The following is a 24,261-nucleotide window of genomic DNA, read 5'->3' as shown; positions in this document are numbered from 1 at the left end:
CTCTTCCCGTAGTGAATAAACACGTTTTAAGCCCTCGAAGTGAGCATTTGGGCCTTTTAAGTCACTTTTAACCATGAGCCAAATCTTGAATTTGGGCTCCCTAGAAGCATGAAATGACGATAAAGATGCTCATTTTATCTCCAAAAGTGATGATCCACCTCTGAGAGTCAAGATTAGTTGAAAGATGAAAATTTTCAAAACGGACCATTTTGGTCATCTCGGAGCAATTTCATCAGGTCGCGGGTCAACGATCGTTTTGCATGAAAATTTGAACGTTCTCGCATGAACATTATTTTACTCTAAATGTTGTTTATATCTCTTCCCGCAGTGAATAAACACGTTTTAAGCCCTCGAAGTGAGCATTTGGGCCTTTTTAAGTCACTTTTAACCATGAGCCAAATCTTGAGTTTTGGCTCCCTAGAAGCACGAAAATGACGATAAAGATGCTCATTTTAGCTCCAAAAGTGATGATCCACCTCTGAGAGTAAAAATTAGTGGAAAGATGAACATTTTCAAAACGGACCATTTTGGTCATCTCAGAGCAATTTCATCAGGTCGCGGGTCAACGATCGTTTTGCATGAAAAATTGAACGTTCTCGCATGAACATTATTTTACTCTAAATGTTGTTTATATCTCTTCCCGCAGTGAATAAACACGTTTTAAGCCCTCGAAGTGAGCATTTGGGCCTTTTTAAGTCACTTTTAACCATGAGCGAAATCTTGAGTTTTGGAGCCCTAGAAGCATGAAAATGACGATAAAGATGCTCATTTTATCTCCAAAAGTGATGATCCACCACTGAGAGTCAAAATTAGTTGAAAGATGAAAATTTTCAAAACGGACCATTTTGGTCATCTCGGAGCAATTTCATCAGGTCGCGGGTCATCGATCGTTTTGCATGAAAAATTGAACGTTCTTGCATGAACATTAATTTACTCTAAATGTTGTTTATATCTCTTCCCGCAGTGAATAAACACGTTTTCAGCCCTCAAAGTGAGCATTTGGGCCTTTTTAAGTCACTTTTAACCATGAGCCAAATCTTGAGTTTTGGCTCCCTAGAAGTATGAAAATGACGATAAAGATGCTCATTTTATCTCCAAAAGTGACGATCCACCTCTGAGAGTCAAAATTAGTTGAAAGATGAACATTTTCGAAACGGACTATTTTGGTCATCTCAGAGCAATTTCATCAGGTCGCGGGTCATCGATCGTTTTGCATGAAAAATTGAACGTTCTGGCATGTACATTAATTTACTCTAAATGTTGTTTATATCTCTTCCCGCAGTGAATAAACACGTTTTAAGCCCTTGAAGTGAGCATTCGGGCCTTTTTAAGTCACTTTTAACCATGAGCCAAATCTTGAGTTTTGGCTCCCTAGAAGCATGAAAATGACGATAAAGATGCTCATTTTATCTCCAAAAGTGATGATCCACCTCTGAGAGTCAAAATTAGTTCAAAGATGAAAATTTTCAAAACGGACCATTTTGGTCATCTCGGAGCAATTTCATCAGGTCGCGGGTCATCGATCGTTTTGCATGAAAAATTGAACGTTCTTGCATGAACATTAATTTACTCTAAATGTTGTTTATATCTCTTCCCGCAGTGAATAAACACGTTTTAAGCCCTCGAAGTGAGCATTTGGGTCCTTTTAATTCACTTTTAACCATGAGCCAAATCTTGAGTTTTGGCTCCTTAGAAGCATGAAAATGACGATAAAGATGCTCATTTTATCTCCAAAAGTGATGATCCACCTCTGAAAGTCAGAATTAGTTGAAAGATGGAAGGTTTTAAAACGGACCATTTTGGTCATCTCAGAGCAATTTCATCAGGTCGCGGGTCATCGATCGTTTTGCATGAAAAATTGAACGTTCTCGCATGAACAATAATTTACTCTAAATGTTGTTTATATCTCTTCCCGCAGTGAATAAACACGTTTTAAGCCCTCGAAGTGAGCATTTGGGCCTTTTTAAGTCACTTTTAACCATGAGCCAAATCTTGAGTTTTGGCTCCCTAGAAGCATGAAAATGACGATAAAGATGCTCATTTTATATCCAAAAGTGATGATCCACCTCTGAGAGTCAAAATTAGTTGAAAGATGAAAATTTTCAAAACGGACCATTTTGGTCATCTCGGAGCAATTTCATCAGGTCGCGGGTCATCGATTGTTTTGCATGAAAAATTGAACGTTCTTGCATGAACATTAATTTACTCTAAATGTTGTTTATATCTCTTCCCGCAGTGAATAAACACGTTTTAATCCCTCAAAGTGAGCATTTGGGCATTTTTAAGTCACTTTTAACCATGAGCCAAATCTTGAGGTTTGGCTCCCTAGAAGAATGAAAATGATGATAAAGATGCTCATTTTATATCCAAAAGTGATGATCCACCTCTGAGAGTCAAAATTAGTTGAAAGATGAACATTTTCAAAACGGACCATTTTGGTCATCTCGGAGCAATTTCATCAGGTCGCGGGTCATCGATCGTTTTGCATGAAAAATTGAACGTTCTTGCATGAACATTAATTTACTCTAAATGTTGTTTATATCTCTTCCCGCAGTGAATAAACACGTTTTAAGCCCTCGAAGTGAGCATTTGGGTCCTTTTAAGTCACTTTTAACCATGAGCCAAATCTTGAGTTTTGGCTCCCTAGAAGCATGAAAATTACGATAAAGATGCTCATTTTATATCCAAAAGTGATGATCCACCTCTGAGAGTCAAAATTAGTTGAAAGATGAAAATTTTCAAAACGGACCATTTTGGTCATCTCGGAGCAATTTCATCAGGTCGCGGGTCATCGATCGTTTTGCATGAAAAATTGAACGTTCTCGCATGAACAATAATTTACTCTAAATGTTGTTTATATCTCTTCCCGCAGTGACTAAACACGTTTTAAGCCCTCGAAGTGAGCATTTGGGTCATTTTAATTCACTTTTAACCATGAGCCAAATCTTGAGTTTTGGCTCCTTAGAAGCATGAAAATGACGATAAAGATGCTCATTTTATCTCCAAAAGTGATGATCCACCTCTGAAAGTCAGAATTAGTTGAAAGATGGAAGGTTTTAAAACGGACCATTTTGGTCATCTCAGAGCAATTTCATCAGGTCGCGGGTCATCGATCGTTTTGCATGAAAAATTGAACGTTCTCGCATGAACAATAATTTACTCTAAATGTTGTTTATATCTCTTCCCGTAGTGAATAAACACGTTTTAAGCCCTCGAAGTGAGCATTTGGGCCTTTTTAAGTCACTTTTAACCATGAGCCAAATCTTGAATTTTGGCTCCCTAGAAGCATGAAATGACGATAAAGATGCTCATTTTATCTCCAAAAGTGATGATCCACCTCTGAGAGTCAAGATTAGTTGAAAGATGAAAATTTTCAAAACGGACCATTTTGGTCATCTCGGAGCAATTTCATCAGGTCGCGGGTCATCGATCGTTTTGCATGAAAAATTGAACGTTCTTGCATGAACATTAATTTACTCTAAATGTTGTTTATATCTCTTCCCACAGTGAATAAACACGTTTTAATCCCTCAAAGTGAGCATTTGGGCCTTTTTAAGTCACGTTTAACCATGAGCCAAATCTTGAGTTTTGGCTCCCTAGAAGCATGAAAATGACGATAAAGATGCTCATTTTATATCCAAAAGTGATGATCCACCTCCGAGAGTCAAAATTAGTTGAAAGATGAACATTTTCAAAATGGACCATTTTGGTCATCTCGGAGCAATTTCATCAGGTCGCGGGTCATCGATCGTTTTGCATGAAAAATTGAACGTTCTCGCATGAACAATAATTTACTCTAAATGTTGTTTATATCTCTTCCCGTAGTGAATAAACACGTTTTAAGCCCTCGAAGTGAGCATTTGGGCCTTTTAAGTCACTTTTAACCATGAGCAAAATCTTGAGTTTTGGCTCCCTAGAAGCATGAAAATGACGATAAAGATGCTCATTTTATATCCAAAAGTGATGATCCACCTCCGAGAGTCAAAATTAGTTGAAAGATGAACATTTTCAAAATGGACCATTTTGGTCATCTCGGAGCAATTTCATCAGGTCGCGGGTCATCGATCGTTTTGCATGAAAAATTGAACGTTCTCGCATGAACAATAATTTACTCTAAATGTTGTTTATATCTCTTCCCGTAGTGAATAAACACGTTTTAAGCCCTCGAAGTGAGCATTTGGGCCTTTTAAGTCACTTTTAACCATGAGCAAAATCTTGAGTTTTGGCTCCCTAGAAGCATGAAAATGACGATAAAGATGCTCATTTTATCTCCAAAAGTGATGATCCACCACTGAGAGTCAAAATTAGTTGAAAGATGAAAAATTTCAAAACGGACCATTTTGGTCATCTCGGAGCAATTTCATCAGGTCGCGGGTCATCGATCGTTTTGCATGAAAAATTGAACGTTCTTGCATGAACATTAATTTACTCTAAATGTTGTTTATATCTCTTCCCGCAGTGAATAAACACGTTTTCAGCCCTCAAAGTGAGCATTTGGGCCTTTTTAAGTCACTTTTAACCATGAGCCAAATCTTGAGTTTTGGCTCCCTAGAAGTATGAAAATGACGATAAAGATGCTCATTTTATATCCAAAAGTGATGATCCACCTCTGAGAGTCAAAATTAGTTGAAAGATGAAAATTTTCAAAACGGACCATTTTGGTCATCTCGGAGCAATTTCATCAGGTCGCGGGTCATCGATCGTTTTGCATGAAAAATTGAACGTTCTCGCATGAACAATAATTTACTCTAAATGTTGTTTATATCTCTTCCCGCAGTGACTAAACACGTTTTAAGCCCTCGAAGTGAGCATTTGGGTCATTTTAATTCACTTTTAACCATGAGCCAAATCTTGAGTTTTGGCTCCTTAGAAGCATGAAAATGACGATAAAGATGCTCATTTTATCTCCAAAAGTGATGATCCACCTCTGAAAGTCAGAATTAGTTGAAAGATGGAAGGTTTTAAAACGGACCATTTTGGTCATCTCAGAGCAATTTCATCAGGTCGCGGGTCATCGATCGTTTTGCATGAAAAATTGAACGTTCTCGCATGAACAATAATTTACTCTAAATGTTGTTTATATCTCTTCCCGTAGTGAATAAACACGTTTTAAGCCCTCGAAGTGAGCATTTGGGCCTTTTTAAGTCACTTTTAACCATGAGCCAAATCTTGAATTTTGGCTCCCTAGAAGCATGAAATGACGATAAAGATGCTCATTTTATCTCCAAAAGTGATGATCCACCTCTGAGAGTCAAGATTAGTTGAAAGATGAAAATTTTCAAAACGGACCATTTTGGTCATCACGGAGCAATTTCATCAGGTCGCGGGTCATCGATCGTTTTGCATGAAAAATTGAACGTTCTTGCATGAACATTAATTTACTCTAAATGTTGTTTATATCTCTTCCCACAGTGAATAAACACGTTTTAATCCCTCAAAGTGAGCATTTGGGCCTTTTTAAGTCACGTTTAACCATGAGCCAAATCTTGAGTTTTGGCTCCCTAGAAGCATGAAAATGACGATAAAGATGCTCATTTTATATCCAAAAGTGATGATCCACCTCTGAGAGTCAAAATTAGTTGAAAGATGAACATTTTCAAAATGGACCATTTTGGTCATCTCGGAGCAATTTCATCAGGTCGCGGGTCATCGATCGTTTTGCATGAAAAATTGAACGTTCTCGCATGAACAATAATTTACTCTAAATGTTGTTTATATCTCTTCCCGTAGTGAATAAACACGTTTTAAGCCCTCGAAGTGAGCATTTGGGCCTTTTAAGTCACTTTTAACCATGAGCCAAATCTTGAATTTGGGCTCCCTAGAAGCATGAAATGACGATAAAGATGCTCATTTTATCTCCAAAAGTGATGATCCACCTCTGAGAGTCAAGATTAGTTGAAAGATGAAAATTTTCAAAACGGACCATTTTGGTCATCTCGGAGCAATTTCATCAGGTCGCGGGTCAACAATCGTTTTGCATGAAAAATTGAACGTTCTCGCATGAACATTATTTTACTCTAAATGTTGTTTATATCTCTTCCCGCAGTGAATAAACACGTTTTAAGCCCTCGAAGTGAGCATTTGGGCCTTTTTAAGTCACTTTTAACCATGAGCCAAATCTTGAGTTTAGGCTCCCTAGAAGCACGAAAATGACGATAAAGATGCTCATTTTAGCTCCAAAAGTGATGATCCACCTCTGAGAGTAAAAATTAGTGGAAAGATGAACATTTTCAAAACGGACCATTTTGGTCATCTCAGAGCAATTTCATCAGGTCGCGGGTCAACGATCGTTTTGCATGAAAAATTGAACGTTCTCGCATGAACATTATTTTACTCTAAATGTTGTTTATATCTCTTCCCGCAGTGAATAAACACGTTTTAAGCCCTCGAAGTGAGCATTTGGGCCTTTTTAAGTCACTTTTAACCATGAGCCAAATCTTGAGTTTTGGCTCCCTAGAAGCATGAAAATGACGATAAAGATGCTCATTTTATCTCCAAAAAATGATGATCCACCACTGAGAGTCAAAATTAGTTGAAAGATGAAAAATTTCAAAACGGACCATTTTGGTCATCTCAGAGCAATTTCATCAGGTCGCGGGTCAACGATCGTTTTGCATGAAAAATTGAACGTTCTCGCATGAACAATAATTCACTCTAAATGTTGTTTATATCTCTTCCCGCAGTGAATAAACACGTTTTAAGCCCTCGAAGTGAGCATTTGGGCCTTTTTAAGTCACTTTTAACCATGAGCCAAATCTTGAGTTTTGGCTCCCTAGCAGCATGAAAATGACGATAAAGATGCTCATTTTATCTCCAAAAGTGATGATCCACCTCTGAGAGTCAAAATTAGTTGAAAGATGAAAATTTTCAAAACGGACCATTTTGGTCATTTCGGAGCAATTTCATCAGGTCGCGGGTCATCGATCGTTTTGCATGAAAATTGAACGTTCTTGCATGAACATTAATTTACTCTAAATGTTGTTTATATCTCTTCCCACAGTGAATAAACACGTTTTAATCCCTCAAAGTGAGCATTTGGGCCTTTTTAAGTCACGTTTAACCATGAGCCAAATCTTGAGTTTTGGCTCCCTAGAAGCATGAAAATGACGATAAAGATGCTCATTTTATATCCAAAAGTGATGATCCACCTCTGAGAGTCAAAATTAGTTGAAAGATGAACATTTTCAAAATGGACCATTTTGGTCATCTCGGAGCAATTTCATCAGGTCGCGGGTCATCGATCGTTTTGCATGAAAAATTGAACGTTCTCGCATGAACAATAATTTACTCTAAATGTTGTTTATATCTCTTCCCGTAGTGAATAAACACGTTTTAAGCCCTCGAAGTGAGCATTTGGGCCTTTTAAGTCACTTTTAACCATGAGCCAAATCTTGAATTTGGGCTCCCTAGAAGCATGAAATGACGATAAAGATGCTCATTTTATCTCCAAAAGTGATGATCCACCTCTGAGAGTCAAGATTAGTTGAAAGATGAAAATTTTCAAAACGGACCATTTTGGTCATCTCGGAGCAATTTCATCAGGTCGCGGGTCAACGATCGTTTTGCATGAAAAATTGAACGTTCTCGCATGAACATTATTTTACTCTAAATGTTGTTTATATCTCTTCCCGCAGTGAATAAACACGTTTTAAGCCCTCGAAGTGAGCATTTGGGCCTTTTTAAGTCACTTTTAACCATGAGCCAAATCTTGAGTTTAGGCTCCCTAGAAGCACGAAAATGACGATAAAGATGCTCATTTTAGCTCCAAAAGTGATGATCCACCTCTGAGAGTAAAAATTAGTGGAAAGATGAACATTTTCAAAACGGACCATTTTGGTCATCTCAGAGCAATTTCATCAGGTCGCGGGTCAACGATCGTTTTGCATGAAAAATTGAACGTTCTCGCATGAACATTATTTTACTCTAAATGTTGTTTATATCTCTTCCCGCAGTGAATAAACACGTTTTAAGCCCTCGAAGTGAGCATTTGGGCCTTTTTAAGTCACTTTTAACCATGAGCCAAATCTTGAGTTTTGGCTCCCTAGAAGCATGAAAATGACGATAAAGATGCTAATTTTATCTCCAAAAAATGATGATCCACCACTGAGAGTCAAAATTAGTTGAAAGATGAAAAATTTCAAAACGGACCATTTTGGTCATCTCAGAGCAATTTCATCAGGTCGCGGGTCAACGATCGTTTTGCATGAAAAATTGAACGTTCTCGCATGAACAATAATTCACTCTAAATGTTGTTTATATCTCTTCCCGCAGTGAATAAACACGTTTTAAGCCCTCGAAGTGAGCATTTGGGCCTTTTTAAGTCACTTTTAACCATGAGCCAAATCTTGAGTTTTGGCTCCCTAGCAGCATGAAAATGACGATAAAGATGCTCATTTTATCTCCAAAAGTGATGATCCACCTCTGAGAGTCAAAATTAGTTGAAAGATGAAAATTTTCAAAACGGACCATTTTGGTCATTTCGGAGCAATTTCATCAGGTCGCGGGTCATCGATCGTTTTGCATGAAAATTGAACGTTCTTGCATGAACATTAATTTACTCTAAATGTTGTTTATATCTCTTCCCGCAGTGAATAAACACGTTTTAAGCCCTCGAAGTGAGCATTTGGGTCCTTTTAATTCACTTTTAACCATGAGCCAAATCTTGAGTTTTGGCTCCTTAGAAGCATGAAAATGACGATAAAGATGCTCATTTTATCTCCAAAAGTGATGATCCACCTCTGAAAGTCAGAATTAGTTGAAAGATGGAAGGTTTTAAAACGGACCATTTTGGTCATCTCAGAGCAATTTCATCAGGTCGCGGGTCATCGATCGTTTTGCATGAAAAACTGAACGTTCTCGCATGAAAAATAATTTACTCTAAATGTTGTTTATATCTCTTCCCGCAGTGAATAAACACGTTTTAAGCCCTCGAAGTGAGCATTTGGGCCTTTTTAAGTCACTTTTAACCATGAGCCAAATCTTGAATTTTGGCTCCCTAGAAGCATGAAATGACGATAAAGATGCTCATTTTATCTCCAAAAGTGATGATCCACCTCTGAGAGTCAAGATTAGTTGAAAGATGAACATTTTCAAAACGGACCATTTTGGTAATCTCGGAGCAATTTCATCAGGTCGCGGGTCATCGATCGTTTTGCATGAAAAATTGAACGTTCTTGCATGAACATTAATTTACTCTAAATGTTGTTTATATCTCTTCCCGCAGTGAATAAACACGTTTTAATCCCTCAAAGTGAGCATTTGGGCATTTTTAAGTCACTTTTAACCATGAGCCAAATCTTGAGTTTTGGCTCCCTAGAAGAATGAAAATGATGATAAAGATGCTCATTTTATATCCAAAAGTGATGATCCACCTCTGAGAGTCAAAATTAGTTGAAAGATGAACATTTTCAAAACGGACCATTTTGGTCATCTCGGAGCAATTTCATCAGGTAGCGGGTCATCGATCGTTTTGCATGAAAAATTGAACGTTCTTGCATGAACATTAATTTACTCTAAATGTTGTTTATATCTCTTCCCGCAGTGAATAAACACGTTTTAAGCCCTCGAAGTGAGCATTTGGGTCCTTTTAAGTCACTTTTAACCATGAGCCAAATCTTGAGTTTTGGCTCCCTAGAAGCATGAAAATGATGATAAAGATGCTCATTTTATATCCAAAAGTGATGATCCACCTCTGAGAGTCAAAATTAGTTAAAAGATGAAAATTTTCAAAACGGACCATTTTGGTCATCTCGGAGCAATTTCATCAGGTCGCGGGTCATCGATCGTTTTGCATGAAAAATTGAACGTTCTCGCATGAACAATAATTTACTCTAAATGTTGTTTATATCTCTTCCCGCAGTGACTAAACACGTTTTAAGCCCTCGAAGTGAGCATTTGGGTTCTTTTAAGTCACTTTTACCCATGAGCCAAATCTTGAGTTTTGGCTCCCTAGAAGCATGAAAATGACGATAAAGATGCTCATTTTATCTCCAAAAGTGATGATCCACCTCTGAGAGTCAAAATTAGTTGAAAGATGACAATTTTCAAAACGGACCATTTTGGTCATCTCGGAGCAATTTCATCAGGTCGCGGGTCATCGATCGTTTTGCATGAAAAATTGAACGTTCTCGCATGAACAATAATTTACTCTAAATGTTGTTTATATCTCTTCCCGCAGTGACTAAACACGTTTTAAGCCCTCGAAGTGAGCATTTGGGTTCTTTTAAGTCACTTTTACCCATGAGCCAAATCTTGAGTTTTGGCTCCCTAGAAGCATGAAAATGACGATAAAGATGCTCATTTTATCTCCAAAAGTGATGATCCACCTCTGAAAGTCAGAATTAGTTGACAGATGGAAGGTTTTAAAACGGACCATTTTGGTCATCTCAGAGCAATTTCATCAGGTCGCGGGTCATCGATCGTTTTGCATGAAAAATTGAACGTTCTCGCATGAACATTAATTTACTCTAAATGTTGTTTATATCTCTTCCCGCAGTGAATAAACACGTTTTAAGCCCTCGAAGTGAGCATTTGGGCCTTTTTAAGTCACTTTTAACCATGAGCCAAATCTTGAGTTTTGGCTCCCTAGAAGCATGAAAATGACGATAAAGATGCTCATTTTATCTCCAAAAGTGATGATGCACCTCTGAGAGTCAAAATTAGTTGAAAGATGAAAATTATCAAAACGGACCATTTTGGTCATCTCGGAGCAATTTCATCAGCTCGCGGGTCATCGATCGTTTTGCATGAAAAATTGAATGTTCTCGCATGAACAATAATTTACTCTAAATCTTGTTTATATCTCTTCCCACAGTGAATAAACACGTTTTAAGCCCTCGAAGTGAGCATTTGGGTCCTTTTAAGTCACTTTTAAACAGGAGCCAAATCTTGAGTTTTGGCTCCCTAGCAGCATGAAAATGACGATAAAGATGCTCATTTTATCTCCAAAAGTGATGATCCACCTCTGAGAGTCAAAATTAGTTGAAAGATGAACATTTTCAAAACGGACCATTTTGGTCATCTCAGAGCAATTTCATCAGGTTGCGGGTCAACGATCGTTTTGCATGAAAAATTGAACGTTCTCGCATGAACAATAATTCACTCTAAATGTTGTTTATATCTCTTCCCGCAGTGAATAAACACGTTTTAAGCCCTCGAAGTGAGCATTTGGGCCTTTTTAAGTCACTTTTAACCATGAGCCAAATCTTGAGTTTTGGCTCCCTAGCAGCATGAAAATGACGATAAAGATGCTCATTTTATCTCCAAAAGTGATGATCCACCTCTGAGAGTCAAAATTAGTTGAAAGATGAAAATTTTCAAAACGGACCATTTTGGTCATTTCGGAGCAATTTCATCAGGTCGCGGGTCATCGATCGTTTTGCATGAAAATTGAACGTTCTTGCATGAACATTAATTTGCTCTAAATGTTGTTTATATCTCTTCCCGCAGTGAATAAACACGTTTTAAGCCCTCGAAGTGAGCATTTGGGTCCTTTTAATTCACTTTTAACCATGAGCCAAATCTTGAGTTTTGGCTCCTTAGAAGCATGAAAATGACGATAAAGATGCTCATTTTATCTCCAAAAGTGATGATCCACCTCTGAAAGTCAGAATTAGTTGAAAGATGGAAGGTTTTAAAACGGACCATTTTGGTCATCTCAGAGCAATTTCATCAGGTCGCGGGTCATCGATCGTTTTGCATGAAAAACTGAACGTTCTCGCATGAACAATAATTTACTCTAAATGTTGTTTATATCTCTTCCCGCAGTGAATAAACACGTTTTAAGCCCTCGAAGTGAGCATTTGGGCCTTTTTAAGTCACTTTTACCCATGAGCCAAATCTTGAATTTTGGCTCCCTAGAAGCATGAAATGACGATAAAGATGCTCATTTTATCTCCAAAAGTGATGATGCACCTCTGAGAGTCAAAATTAGTTGAAAGATGAAAATTTTCAAAACGGACCATTTTGGTCATCTCGGAGCAATTTCATCAGGTCGCGGGTCATCGATCGTTTTGCATGAAAAATTGAATGTTCTCGCATGAACAATAATTTACTCTAAATGTTGTTTATATCGCTTCCCACAGTGAATAAACACGTTTAAGCCCTCGAAGTGAGCATTTGGGTCCTTTTAAGTCACTTTTACCCATGAGCCAAATCTTGAGTTTTGGCTCCCTAGAAGCATGAAAATGACTATAAAGATGCTCATTTTAGCTCCAAAAGTGATGATCCACCTCTGAGAGTAAAAATTAGTTGAAAGATGAACATTTTCAAAACGGACCATTTTGGTCATCTCAGAGCAATTTCATCAGGTCGCGGGTCATCGATCGTTTTGCATGAAAATTGAACGTTCTTGCATGAACATTAATTTGCTCTAAATGTTGTTTATATCTCTTCCCGCAGTGAATAAACACGTTTTAAGCCCTCGAAGTGAGCATTTGGGTCCTTTTAATTCACTTTTAACCATGAGCCAAATCTTGAGTTTTGGCTCCTTAGAAGCATGAAAATGACGATAAAGATGCTCATTTTATCTCCAAAAGTGATGATCCACCTCTGAAAGTCAGAATTAGTTGAAAGATGGAAGGTTTTAAAACGGACCATTTTGGTAATCTCAGAGCAATTTCATCAGGTCGCGGGTCATCGATCGTTTTGCATGAAAAACTGAACGTTCTCGCATGAACAATAATTTACTCTAAATGTTGTTTATATCTCTTCCCGCAGTGAATAAACACGTTTTAAGCCCTCGAAGTGAGCATTTGGGCCTTTTTAAGTCACTTTTACCCATGAGCCAAATCTTGAATTTTGGCTCCCTAGAAGCATGAAATGACGATAAAGATGCTCATTTTATCTCCAAAAGTGATGATGCACCTCTGAGAGTCAAAATTAGTTGAAAGATGAAAATTTTCAAAACTGACCATTTTGGTCATCTCGGAGCAATTTCATCAGGTCGCGGGTCATCGATCGTTTTGCATGAAAAATTGAATGTTCTCGCATGAACAATAATTTACTCTAAATGTTGTTTATATCTCTTCCCACAGTGAATAAACACGTTTAAGCCCTCGAAGTGAGCATTTGGGTCCTTTTAAGTCACTTTTACCCATGAGCCAAATCTTGAGTTTTGGCTCCCTAGAAGCATGAAAATGACTATAAAGATGCTCATTTTAGCTCCAAAAGTGATGATCCACCTCTGAGAGTAAAAATTAGTTGAAATATGAACATTTTCAAAACGGACCATTTTGGTCATCTCAGAGCAATTTCATCAGGTCGCGGGTCAACGATCGGTTTGCATGAAAAATTGAACGTTCTCGCATGAACAATAATTTACTCTAAATGTTGTTTATATCTCTTCCCGCGGTGAATAAACACGTTTTAAGCCCTCGAAGTGAGCATTTGGGCCTTTTTAAGTCACTTTTAACCATGAGCCAAATCTTGAGTTTTGGCTCCCTAGCAGCATGAAAATGACGATAAAGATGCTCATTTTATCTCCGAAAGTGATGATCCACCTATGAAAGTCAGAATTAGTTGAAAGATGGAAGGTTTTAAAACGGACCATTTTGGTCATCTCAGAGCAATTTCATCAGGTCGCGGGTCATCGATCGTTTTGCATGAAAAACTGAACGTTCTCGCATGAACAATAATTTACTCTAAATGTTGTTTATATCTCTTCCCGCAGTGAATAAACACGTTTTAAGCCCTCGAAGTGAGCATTTGGGCCTTTTTAAGTCACTTTTAACCATGAGCCAAATCTTGAATTTTGGCTCCCTAGAAGCATGAAATGACGATAAAGATGCTCATTTTATCTCCAAAAGTGATGATCCACCTCTGAGAGTCAAGATTAGTTGAAAGATGAAAATTTTCAAAACGGACCATTTTGGTAATCTCGGAGCAATTTCATCAGGTCGCGGGTCATCGATCGTTTTGCATGAAAAATTGAACGTTCTTGTATGAACATTAATTTACTCTAAATGTTGTTTATATCTCTTCCCGCAGTGAATAAACACGTTTTAATCCCTCAAAGTGAGCATTTGGGCCTTTTTAAGTCACTTTTAACCATGAGCCAAATCTTGAGTTTTGGCTCCCTAGAAGCATGAAAATGACGATAAAGATGCTCATTTTATATCCAAAAGTGATGATCCACCTCTGAGAGTCAAAATTACTTGAAAGATGTACATTTTCAAAACGGACCATTTTGGTCATCTCGGAGCAATTTCATCAGGTCGCGGGTCATCGATCGTTTTGCATGAAAAATTGAACGTTCTTGCATGAACATTAATTTACTCTAAATGTTGTTTATATCTCTTCCCGCAGTGAATAAACACGTTTTAAGCCCTCGAAGTGAGCATTTGGGCCTTTTTAAGTCACTTTTAACCATGAGCCAAATCTTGAGTTTTGGCTCCCTAGAAGCATGAAAATGACGATAAAGATGCTCATTTTATCTCCAAAAGTGATGATGCACCTCTGAGAGTCAAAATTAGTTGAAAGATGAAAATTTTCAAAACGGACCATTTTGGTCATCTCGGAGCAATTTCATCAGGTCGCGGGTCATCGATCGTTTTGCATGAAAAATTGAATGTTCTCGCATGAACAATAATTTACTCTAAATGTTGTTTATATCTCTTCCCACAGTGAATAAACACGTTTTAAGCCCTCGAAGTGAGCATTTGGGTGCTTTTACCCATGAGCCAAATCTTGAGTTTTGGCTCCCTAGAAGCATGAAAATGACTATAAAGATGCTCATTTTATATCCAAAAGTGATGATCCACCTCTGAGATTCAAAATTAGTTGAAAGATGAAAATTTTCAAAACGGACCATTTTGGTCATCTCGGAGCAATTTCATCAGGTCGCGGGTCATCGATCGTTTTGCATGAAATATTGAACGTTCTTGCATGAACATTAATTTACTCTAAATGTTGTTTATATCTCTTCCCGCAGTGAATAAACACGTTTTAAGCCCTCGAAGTGAGCATTTGGGTCCTTTTAAGTCACTTTTAACCATGAGCCAAATCTTGAGTTTTGGCTCCCTAGAAGCATGAAAATGACGATAAAGATGCTCATTTTATATCCAAAAGTGATGATCCACCTCTGAGAGTCAAAATTAGTTGAAAGATGAAAATTTTCAAAACGGACCATTTTGGTCATCTCGGAGCAATTTCATCAGGTCGCGGGTCATCGATCGTTTTGCATGAAAAATTGAACGTTCTTGCATGAACATTAATTTACTCTAAATGTTGTTTATATCTCTTCCCGCAGTGAATAAACACGTTTTAAGCCCTCGAAGTGAGCATTTGGGTCCTTTTAAGTCACTTTTAACCATGAGCCAAATCTTGAGTTTTGGCTCCCTAGAAGCATGAAAATGACGATAAAGATGCTCATTTTATATCCAAAAGTGATGATCCACCTCTGAGAGTCAAAATTAGTTGAAAGATGAAAATTTTCAAAACGGACCATTTTGGTCATCTCGGAGCAATTTCATCAGGTCGCGGGTCATCGATCGTTTTGCATGAAAAATTGAACGTTCTTGCATGAACAATAATTTACTCTAAATGTTGTTTATATCTCTTCCCGCAGTGACTAAACACGTTTTAAGCCATCGAAGTGAGCATTTGGGCCTTTTTAAGTCACTTTTAACCATGAGCCAAATCTTGAGTTTTGGCTCCCTAGAAGCATGAAAATGACGATAAAGATGCTCATTTTATCTCCAAAAGTGATGATCCACCTCTGAAAGTCAGAATTAGTTGAAAGATGGAAGGTTTTAAAACGGACCATTTTGGTCATCTCAGAGCAATTTCATCAGGTCGCGGGTCATCGATCGTTTTGCATGAAAAATTGAACGTTCTCGCATGAACAATAATTTACTCTAAATGTTGTTTATATCTCTTCCCGCAGTGAATAAACACGTTTTAAGCCCTCGAAGTGAGCATTTGGGCCTTTTTAAGTCACTTTTAACCATGAGCCAAATCTTGAGTTTTGGCTCCCTAGAAGCATGAAAATGACGATAAAGATGCTCATTTTATCTCCAAAAGTGATGATGCACCTCTGAGAGTCAAAATTAGTTGAAAGATGAAAAATTTCAAAACGGACCATTTTGGTCATCTCGGAGCAATTTCATCAGGTCGCGGGTCATCGATCGTTTTGCATGAAAAATTGAATGTTCTCGCATGAACAATAATTTACTCTAAATGTTGTTTATATCTCTTCCCACAGTGAATAAACACGTTTTAAGCCCTCGAAGTGAGCATTTGGGTGCTTTTAAGTCACTTTTACCCATGAGCCAAATCTTGAGTTTTGGCTCCCTAGAAGCATGAAAATGACTATAAAGATGCTCATTTTATATCCAAAAGTGATGATCCACCTCTGAGATTCAAAATTAGTTGAAAGATGAAAATTTTCAAAACGGACCATTTTGGTCATCTCGGAGCAATTTCATCAGGTCGCGGGTCATCGATCGTTTTGCATGAAAAATTGAACGTTCTTGCATGAACATTAATTTACTCTAAATGTTGTTTATATCTCTTCCCGCAGTGAATAAACACGTTTTAAGCCCTCGAAGTGAGCATTTGGGTCCTTTTAAGTCACTTTTAACCATGAGACAAATCTTGAGTTTTGGCTCCCTAGAAGCATGAAAATGACGATAAAGATGCTCATTTTATATCCAAAAGTGATGATCCACCTCTGAGAGTCAAAATTAGTTGAAAGATGAAAATTTTCAAAACGGACCATTTTGGTCATCTCGGAGCAATTTCATCAGGTCGCGGGTCATCGATCGTTTTGCATGAAAAATTGAACGTTCTCGCATGAACAATAATTTACTCTAAATGTTGTTTATATCTCTTCCCGCAGTGACTAAACACGTTTTAAGCCCTCGAAGTGAGCATTTGGGTCATTTTAATTCACTTTTAACCATGAGCCAAATCTTGAGTTTTGGCTCCTTAGAAGCATGAAAATGACGATAAAGATGCTCATTTTATCTCCAAAAGTGATGATCCACCTCTGAAAGTCAGAATTAGTTGAAAGATGGAAGGTTTTAAAACGGACCATTTTGGTCATCTCAGAGCAATTTCATCAGGTCGCGGGTCATCGATCGTTTTGCATGAAAAATTGAACGTTCTCGCATGAACAATAATTTACTCTAAATGTTGTTTATATCTCTTCCCGTAGTGAATAAACACGTTTTAAGCCCTCGAAGTGAGCATTTGGGCCTTTTTAAGTCACTTTTAACCATGAGCCAAATCTTGAATTTTGGCTCCGTAGAAGCATGAAATGACGATAAAGATGCTCATTTTATCTCCAAAAGTGATGGTCCACCTCTGAGAGTCAAGATTAGTTGAAAGATGAAAATTTTCAAAACGGACCATTTTGGTCATCTCGGAGGAATTTCATCAGGTCGCGGGTCATCGATCGTTTTGCATGAAAAATTGAACGTTCTTGCATGAACATTAATTTACTCTAAATGTTGTTTATATCTCTTCCCACAGTGAATAAACACGTTTTAATCCCTCAAAGTGAGCATTTGGGCCTTTTTAAGTCACGTTTAACCATGAGCCAAATCTTGAGTTTTGGCTCCCTAGAAGCATGAAAATGACGATAAAGATGCTCATTTTATATCCAAAAGTGATGATCCACCTCTGAGAGTCAAAATTAGTTGAAAGATGAAAATTTTCAAAATGGACCATTTTGGTCATCTCGGAGCAATTTCATCAGGTCGCGGGTCATCGATCGTTTTGCATGAAAAATTGAACGTTCTCGCATGAACAATAATTTACTCTAAATGTTGTTTATATCTCTTCCCGTAGTGAATAAACACGTTTTAAGCCCTCGAAGTGAGCATTTGGGCCTTTTAAGTCACTTTTAACCATGAGCCAAATCTTGAGTTTTGGCTCCCTAGAAGCACGAAAATGACGATAAAGATGCTCATTTTAGCTCCAAAAGTGATGATCCACCTCTGAGAGTAAAAATTAGTGGAAAGATGAACATTTTCAAAACGGACCATTTTGGTCATCTCAGAGCAATTTCATCAGGTCGCGGGTCAACGATCGTTTTGCATGAAAAATTGAACGTTCTCGCATGAACATTATTTTACTCTAAATGTTGTTTATATCTCTTCCCGCAGTGAATAAACACGTTTTAAGCCCTCGAAGTGAGCATTTGGGCCTTTTTAAGTCACTTTTAACCATGAGCCAAATCTTGAGTTTTGGCTCCCTAGAAGCATGAAAATGACGATAAAGATGCTCATTTTATCTCCAAAAGTGATGATCCACCACTGAGAGTCAAAATTAGTTGAAAGATGAAAATTTTCAAAACGGACCATTTTGGTCATCTCGGAGCAATTTCATCAGGTCGCGGGTCATCGATCGTTTTGCATGAAAAATTGAACTTTCTTGCATGAACATTAATTTACTCTAAATGTTGTTTATATCTCTTCCCGCAGTGAATAAACACGTTTTCAGCCCTCAAAGTGAGCATTTGGGCCTTTTTAAGTCACTTTTAACCATGAGCCAAATCTTGAGTTTTGGCTCCCTAGAAGTATGAAAATGACGATAAAGATGCTCATTTTATCTCCAAAAGTGACGATCCACCTCTGAGAGTCAAAATTAGTTGAAAGATGAACATTTTCGAAACGGACTATTTTGGTCATCTCAGAGCAATTTCATCAGGTCGCGGGTCATCGATCGTTTTGCATGAAAAATTGAACGTTCTGGCATGTACATTAATTTACTCTAAATGTTGTTTATATCTCTTCCCGCAGTGAATAAACACGTTTTAAGCCCTCGAAGTGAGCATTTGGGCCTTTTTAAGTCACTTTTAACCATGAGCCAAATCTTACGTTTTGGCTCCCTAGAAGCATGAAAATGACGATAAAGATGCTCATTTTATCTCCAAAAGTGATGATCCACCTCTGAGAGTCAAAATTAGTTCAAAGATGAAAATTTTCAAAACGGACCATTTTGGTCATCTCGGAGCAATTTCATCAGGTCGCGGGTCATCGATCGTTTTGCATGAAAAATTGAACGTTCTTGCATGAACATTAATTTACTCTAAATGTTGTTTATATCTCTTCCCGCAGTGAATAAACACGTTTTAAGCCCTCGAAGTGAGCATTTGGGTCCTTTTAATTCACTTTTAACCATGAGCCAAATCTTGAGTTTTGGCTCCTTAGAAGCATGAAAATGACGATAAAGATGCTCATTTTATCTCCAAAAGTGATGATCCACCTCTGAAAGTCAGAATTAGTTGAAAGATGGAAGGTTTTAAAACGGACCATTTTGGTCATCTCAGAGCAATTTCATCAGGTCGCGGGTCATCGATCGTTTTGCATGAAAAATTGAACGTTCTCGCAAGAACAATAATTTACTCTAAATGTTGTTTATATCTCTTCCCGCAGTGAATAAACACGTTTTAAGCCCTCGAAGTGAGCATTTGGGCCTTTTTAAGTCACTTTTAACCATGAGCCAAATCTTGAGTTTTGGCTCCCTAGAAGCATGAAAATGACGATAAAGATGCTCATTTTATATCCAAAAGTGATGATCCACCTCTGAGAGTCAAAATTAGTTGAAAGATGAAAATTTTCAAAACGGACCATTTTGGTCATCTCGGAGCAATTTCATCAGGTCGCGGGTCATCGATTGTTTTGCATGAAAAATTGAACGTTCTTGCATGAACATTAATTTACTCTAAATGTTGTTTATATCTCTTCCCGCAGTGAATAAACACGTTTTAATCCCTCAAAGTGAGCATTTGGGCATTTTTAAGTCACTTTTAACCATGAGCCAAATCTTGAGTTTTGGCTCCCTAGAAGAATGAAAATGATGATAAAGATGCTCATTTTATATCCAAAAGTGATGATCCACCTCTGAGAGTCAAAATTAGTTGAAAGATGAACATTTTCAAAACGGACCATTTTGGTCATCTCGGAGCAATTTCATCAGGTCGCGGGTCATCGATCGTTTTGCATGAAAAATTGAACGTTCTTGCATGAACATTAATTTACTCTAAATGTTGTTTATATCTCTTCCCGCAGTGAATAAACACGTTTTAAGCCCTCGAAGTGAGCATTTGGGTCCTTTTAAGTCACTTTTAACCATGAGCCAAATCTTGAGTTTTGGCTCCCTAGAAGCATGAAAATTACGATAAAGATGCTCATTTTATATCCAAAAGTGATGATCCACCTCTGAGAGTCAAAATTAGTTGAAAGATGAAAATTTTCAAAACGGACCATTTTGGTCATCTCGGAGCAATTTCATCAGGTCGCGGGTCATCGATCGTTTTGCATGAAAAATTGAACGTTCTCGCATGAACAATAATTTACTCTAAATGTTGTTTATATCTCTTCCCGCAGTGACTAAACACGTTTTAAGCCCTCGAAGTGAGCATTTGGGTCATTTTAATTCACTTTTAACCATGAGCCAAATCTTGAGTTTTGGCTCCTTAGAAGCATGAAAATGACGATAAAGATGCTCATTTTATCTCCAAAAGTGATGATCCACCTCTGAAAGTCAGAATTAGTTGAAAGATGGAAGGTTTTAAAACGGACCATTTTGGTCATCTCAGAGCAATTTCATCAGGTCGCGGGTCATCGATCGTTTTGCATGAAAAATTGAACGTTCTCGCATGAACAATAATTTACTCTAAATGTTGTTTATATCTCTTCCCGCAGTGAATAAACACGTTTTAAGCCCTCGAAGTGAGCATTTGGGTCCTTTTAAGTCACTTTTAACCATGAGCCAAATCTTGAGTTTTGGCTCCCTAGAAGCATGAAAATTACGATAAAGATGCTCATTTTATATCCAAAAGTGATGATCCACCTCTGAGAGTCAAAATTAGTTGAAAGATGAAAATTTTCAAAACGGACCATTTTGGTCATCTCGGAGCAATTTCATCAGGTCGCGGGTCATCGATCGTTTTGCATGAAAAATTTAACGTTCTCGCATGAACAATAATTTACTCTAAATGTTGTTTATATCTCTTCCCGCAGTGACTAAACACGTTTTAAGCCCTCGAAGTGAGCATTTGGGTCATTTTAATTCACTTTTAACCATGAGCCAAATCTTGAGTTTTGGCTCCTTAGAAGCATGAAAATGACGATAAAGATGCTCATTTTATCTCCAAAAGTGATGATCCACCTCTGAAAGTCAGAATTAGTTGAAAGATGGAAGGTTTTAAAACGGACCATTTTGGTCATCTCAGAGCAATTTCATCAGGTCGCGGGTCATCGATCGTTTTGCATGAAAAATTGAACGTTCTCGCATGAACAATAATTTACTCTAAATGTTGTTTATATCTCTTCCCGTAGTGAATAAACACGTTTTAAGCCCTCGAAGTGAGCATTTGGGCCTTTTTAAGTCACTTTTAACCATGAGCCAAATCTTGAATTTTGGCTCCCTAGAAGCATGAAATGACGATAAAGATGCTCATTTTATCTCCAAAAGTGATGATCCACCTCTGAGAGTCAAGATTAGTTGAAAGATGAAAATTTTCAAAACGGACCATTTTGGTCATCTCGGAGCAATTTCATCAGGTCGCGGGTCATCGATCGTTTTGCATGAAAAATTGAACGTTCTTGCATGAACATTAATTTACTCTAAATGTTGTTTATATCTCTTCCCACAGTGAATAAACACGTTTTAATCCCTCAAAGTGAGCATTTGGGCCTTTTTAAGTCACGTTTAACCATGAGCCAAATCTTGAGTTTTGGCTCCCTAGAAGCATGAAAATGACGATAAAGATGCTCATTTTATATCCAAAAGTGATGATCCACCTCCGAGAGTCAAAATTAGTTGAAAGATGAACATTTTCAAAATGGACCATTTTGGTCATCTCGGAGCAATTTCATCAGGTCGCGGGTCATCGATCGTTTTGCATGAAAAATTGAACGTTCTCGCATGAACAATAATTTACTCTAAATGTTGTTTATATCTCTTCCCGTAGTGAATAAACACGTTTTAAGCCCTCGAAGTGAGCATTTGGGCCTTTTAAGTCACTTTTAACCATGAGCAAAATCTTGAGTTTTGGCTCCCTAGAAGCATGAAAATGACGATAAAGATGCTCATTTTATCTCCAAAAGTGATGATCCACCACTGAGAGTCAAAATTAGTTGAAAGATGAAAAATTTCAAAACGGACCATTTTGGTCATCTCGGAGCAATTTCATCAGGTCGCGGGTCATCGATCGTTTTGCATGAAAAATTGAACGTTCTTGCATGAACATTAATTTACTCTACATGTTGTTTATATCTCTTCCCGCAGTGAATAAACACGTTTTCAGCCCTCAAAGTGAGCATTTGGGCCTTTTTAAGTCACTTTTAACCATGAGCCAAATCTTGAGTTTTGGCTCCCTAGAAGTATGAAAATGACGATAAAGATGCTCATTTTATATCCAAAAGTGATGATCCACCTCTGAGAGTCAAAATTAGTTGAAAGATGAAAATTTTCAAAACGGACCATTTTGGTCATCTCGGAGCAATTTCATCAGGTCGCGGGTCATCGATCGTTTTGCATGAAAAATTGAACGTTCTCGCATGAACAATAATTTACTCTAAATGTTGTTTATATCTCTTCCCGCAGTGACTAAACACGTTTTAAGCCCTCGAAGTGAGCATTTGGGTCATTTTAATTCACTTTTAACCATGAGCCAAATCTTGAGTTTTGGCTCCTTAGAAGCATGAAAATGACGATAAAGATGCTCATTTTATCTCCAAAAGTGATGATCCACCTCTGAAAGTCAGAATTAGTTGAAAGATGGAAGGTTTTAAAACGGACCATTTTGGTCATCTCAGAGCAATTTCATCAGGTCGCGGGTCATCGATCGTTTTGCATGAAAAATTGAACGTTCTCGCATGAACAATAATTTACTCTAAATGTTGTTTATATCTCTTCCCGTAGTGAATAAACACGTTTTAAGCCCTCGAAGTGAGCATTTGGGCCTTTTTAAGTCACTTTTAACCATGAGCCAAATCTTGAATTTTGGCTCCCTAGAAGCATGAAATGACGATAAAGATGCTCATTTTATCTCCAAAAGTGATGATCCACCTCTGAGAGTCAAGATTAGTTGAAAGATGAAAATTTTCAAAACGGACCATTTTGGTCATCACGGAGCAATTTCATCAGGTCGCGGGTCATCGATCGTTTTGCATGAAAAATTGAACGTTCTTGCATGAACATTAATTTACTCTAAATGTTGTTTATATCTCTTCCCACAGTGAATAAACACGTTTTAATCCCTCAAAGTGAGCATTTGGGCCTTTTTAAGTCACGTTTAACCATGAGCCAAATCTTGAGTTTTGGCTCCCTAGAAGCATGAAAATGACGATAAAGATGCTCATTTTATATCCAAAAGTGATGATCCACCTCTGAGAGTCAAAATTAGTTGAAAGATGAACATTTTCAAAATGGACCATTTTGGTCATCTCGGAGCAATTTCATCAGGTCGCGGGTCATCGATCGTTTTGCATGAAAAATTGAACGTTCTCGCATGAACAATAATTTACTCTAAATGTTGTTTATATCTCTTCCCGTAGTGAATAAACACGTTTTAAGCCCTCGAAGTGAGCATTTGGGCCTTTTAAGTCACTTTTAACCATGAGCCAAATCTTGAATTTGGGCTCCCTAGAAGCATGAAATGACGATAAAGATGCTCATTTTATCTCCAAAAGTGATGATCCACCTCTGAGAGTCAAGATTAGTTGAAAGATGAAAATTTTCAAAACGGACCATTTTGGTCATCTCGGAGCAATTTCATCAGGTCGCGGGTCAACAATCGTTTTGCATGAAAAATTGAACGTTCTCGCATGAACATTATTTTACTCTAAATGTTGTTTATATCTCTTCCCGCAGTGAATAAACACGTTTTAAGCCCTCGAAGTGAGCATTTGGGCCTTTTTAAGTCACTTTTAACCATGAGCCAAATCTTGAGTTTAGGCTCCCTAGAAGCACGAAAATGACGATAAAGATGCTCATTTTAGCTCCAAAAGTGATGATCCACCTCTGAGAGTAAAAATTAGTGGAAAGATGAACATTTTCAAAACGGACCATTTTGGTCATCTCAGAGCAATTTCATCAGGTCGCGGGTCAACGATCGTTTTGCATGAAAAATTGAACGTTCTCGCATGAACATTATTTTACTCTAAATGTTGTTTATATCTCTTCCCGCAGTGAATAAACACGTTTTAAGCCCTCGAAGTGAGCATTTGGGCCTTTTTAAGTCACTTTTAACCATGAGCCAAATCTTGAGTTTTGGCTCCCTAGAAGCATGAAAATGACGATAAAGAT

Source organism: Lissotriton helveticus, chromosome 2_1 (genome assembly GCF_964261635.1).
Source record: "Lissotriton helveticus chromosome 2_1, aLisHel1.1, whole genome shotgun sequence".
Taxonomy (NCBI): Eukaryota; Metazoa; Chordata; class Amphibia; order Caudata; family Salamandridae; genus Lissotriton; species Lissotriton helveticus.
Note: the sequence above shows the minus strand (reverse complement) of the source record.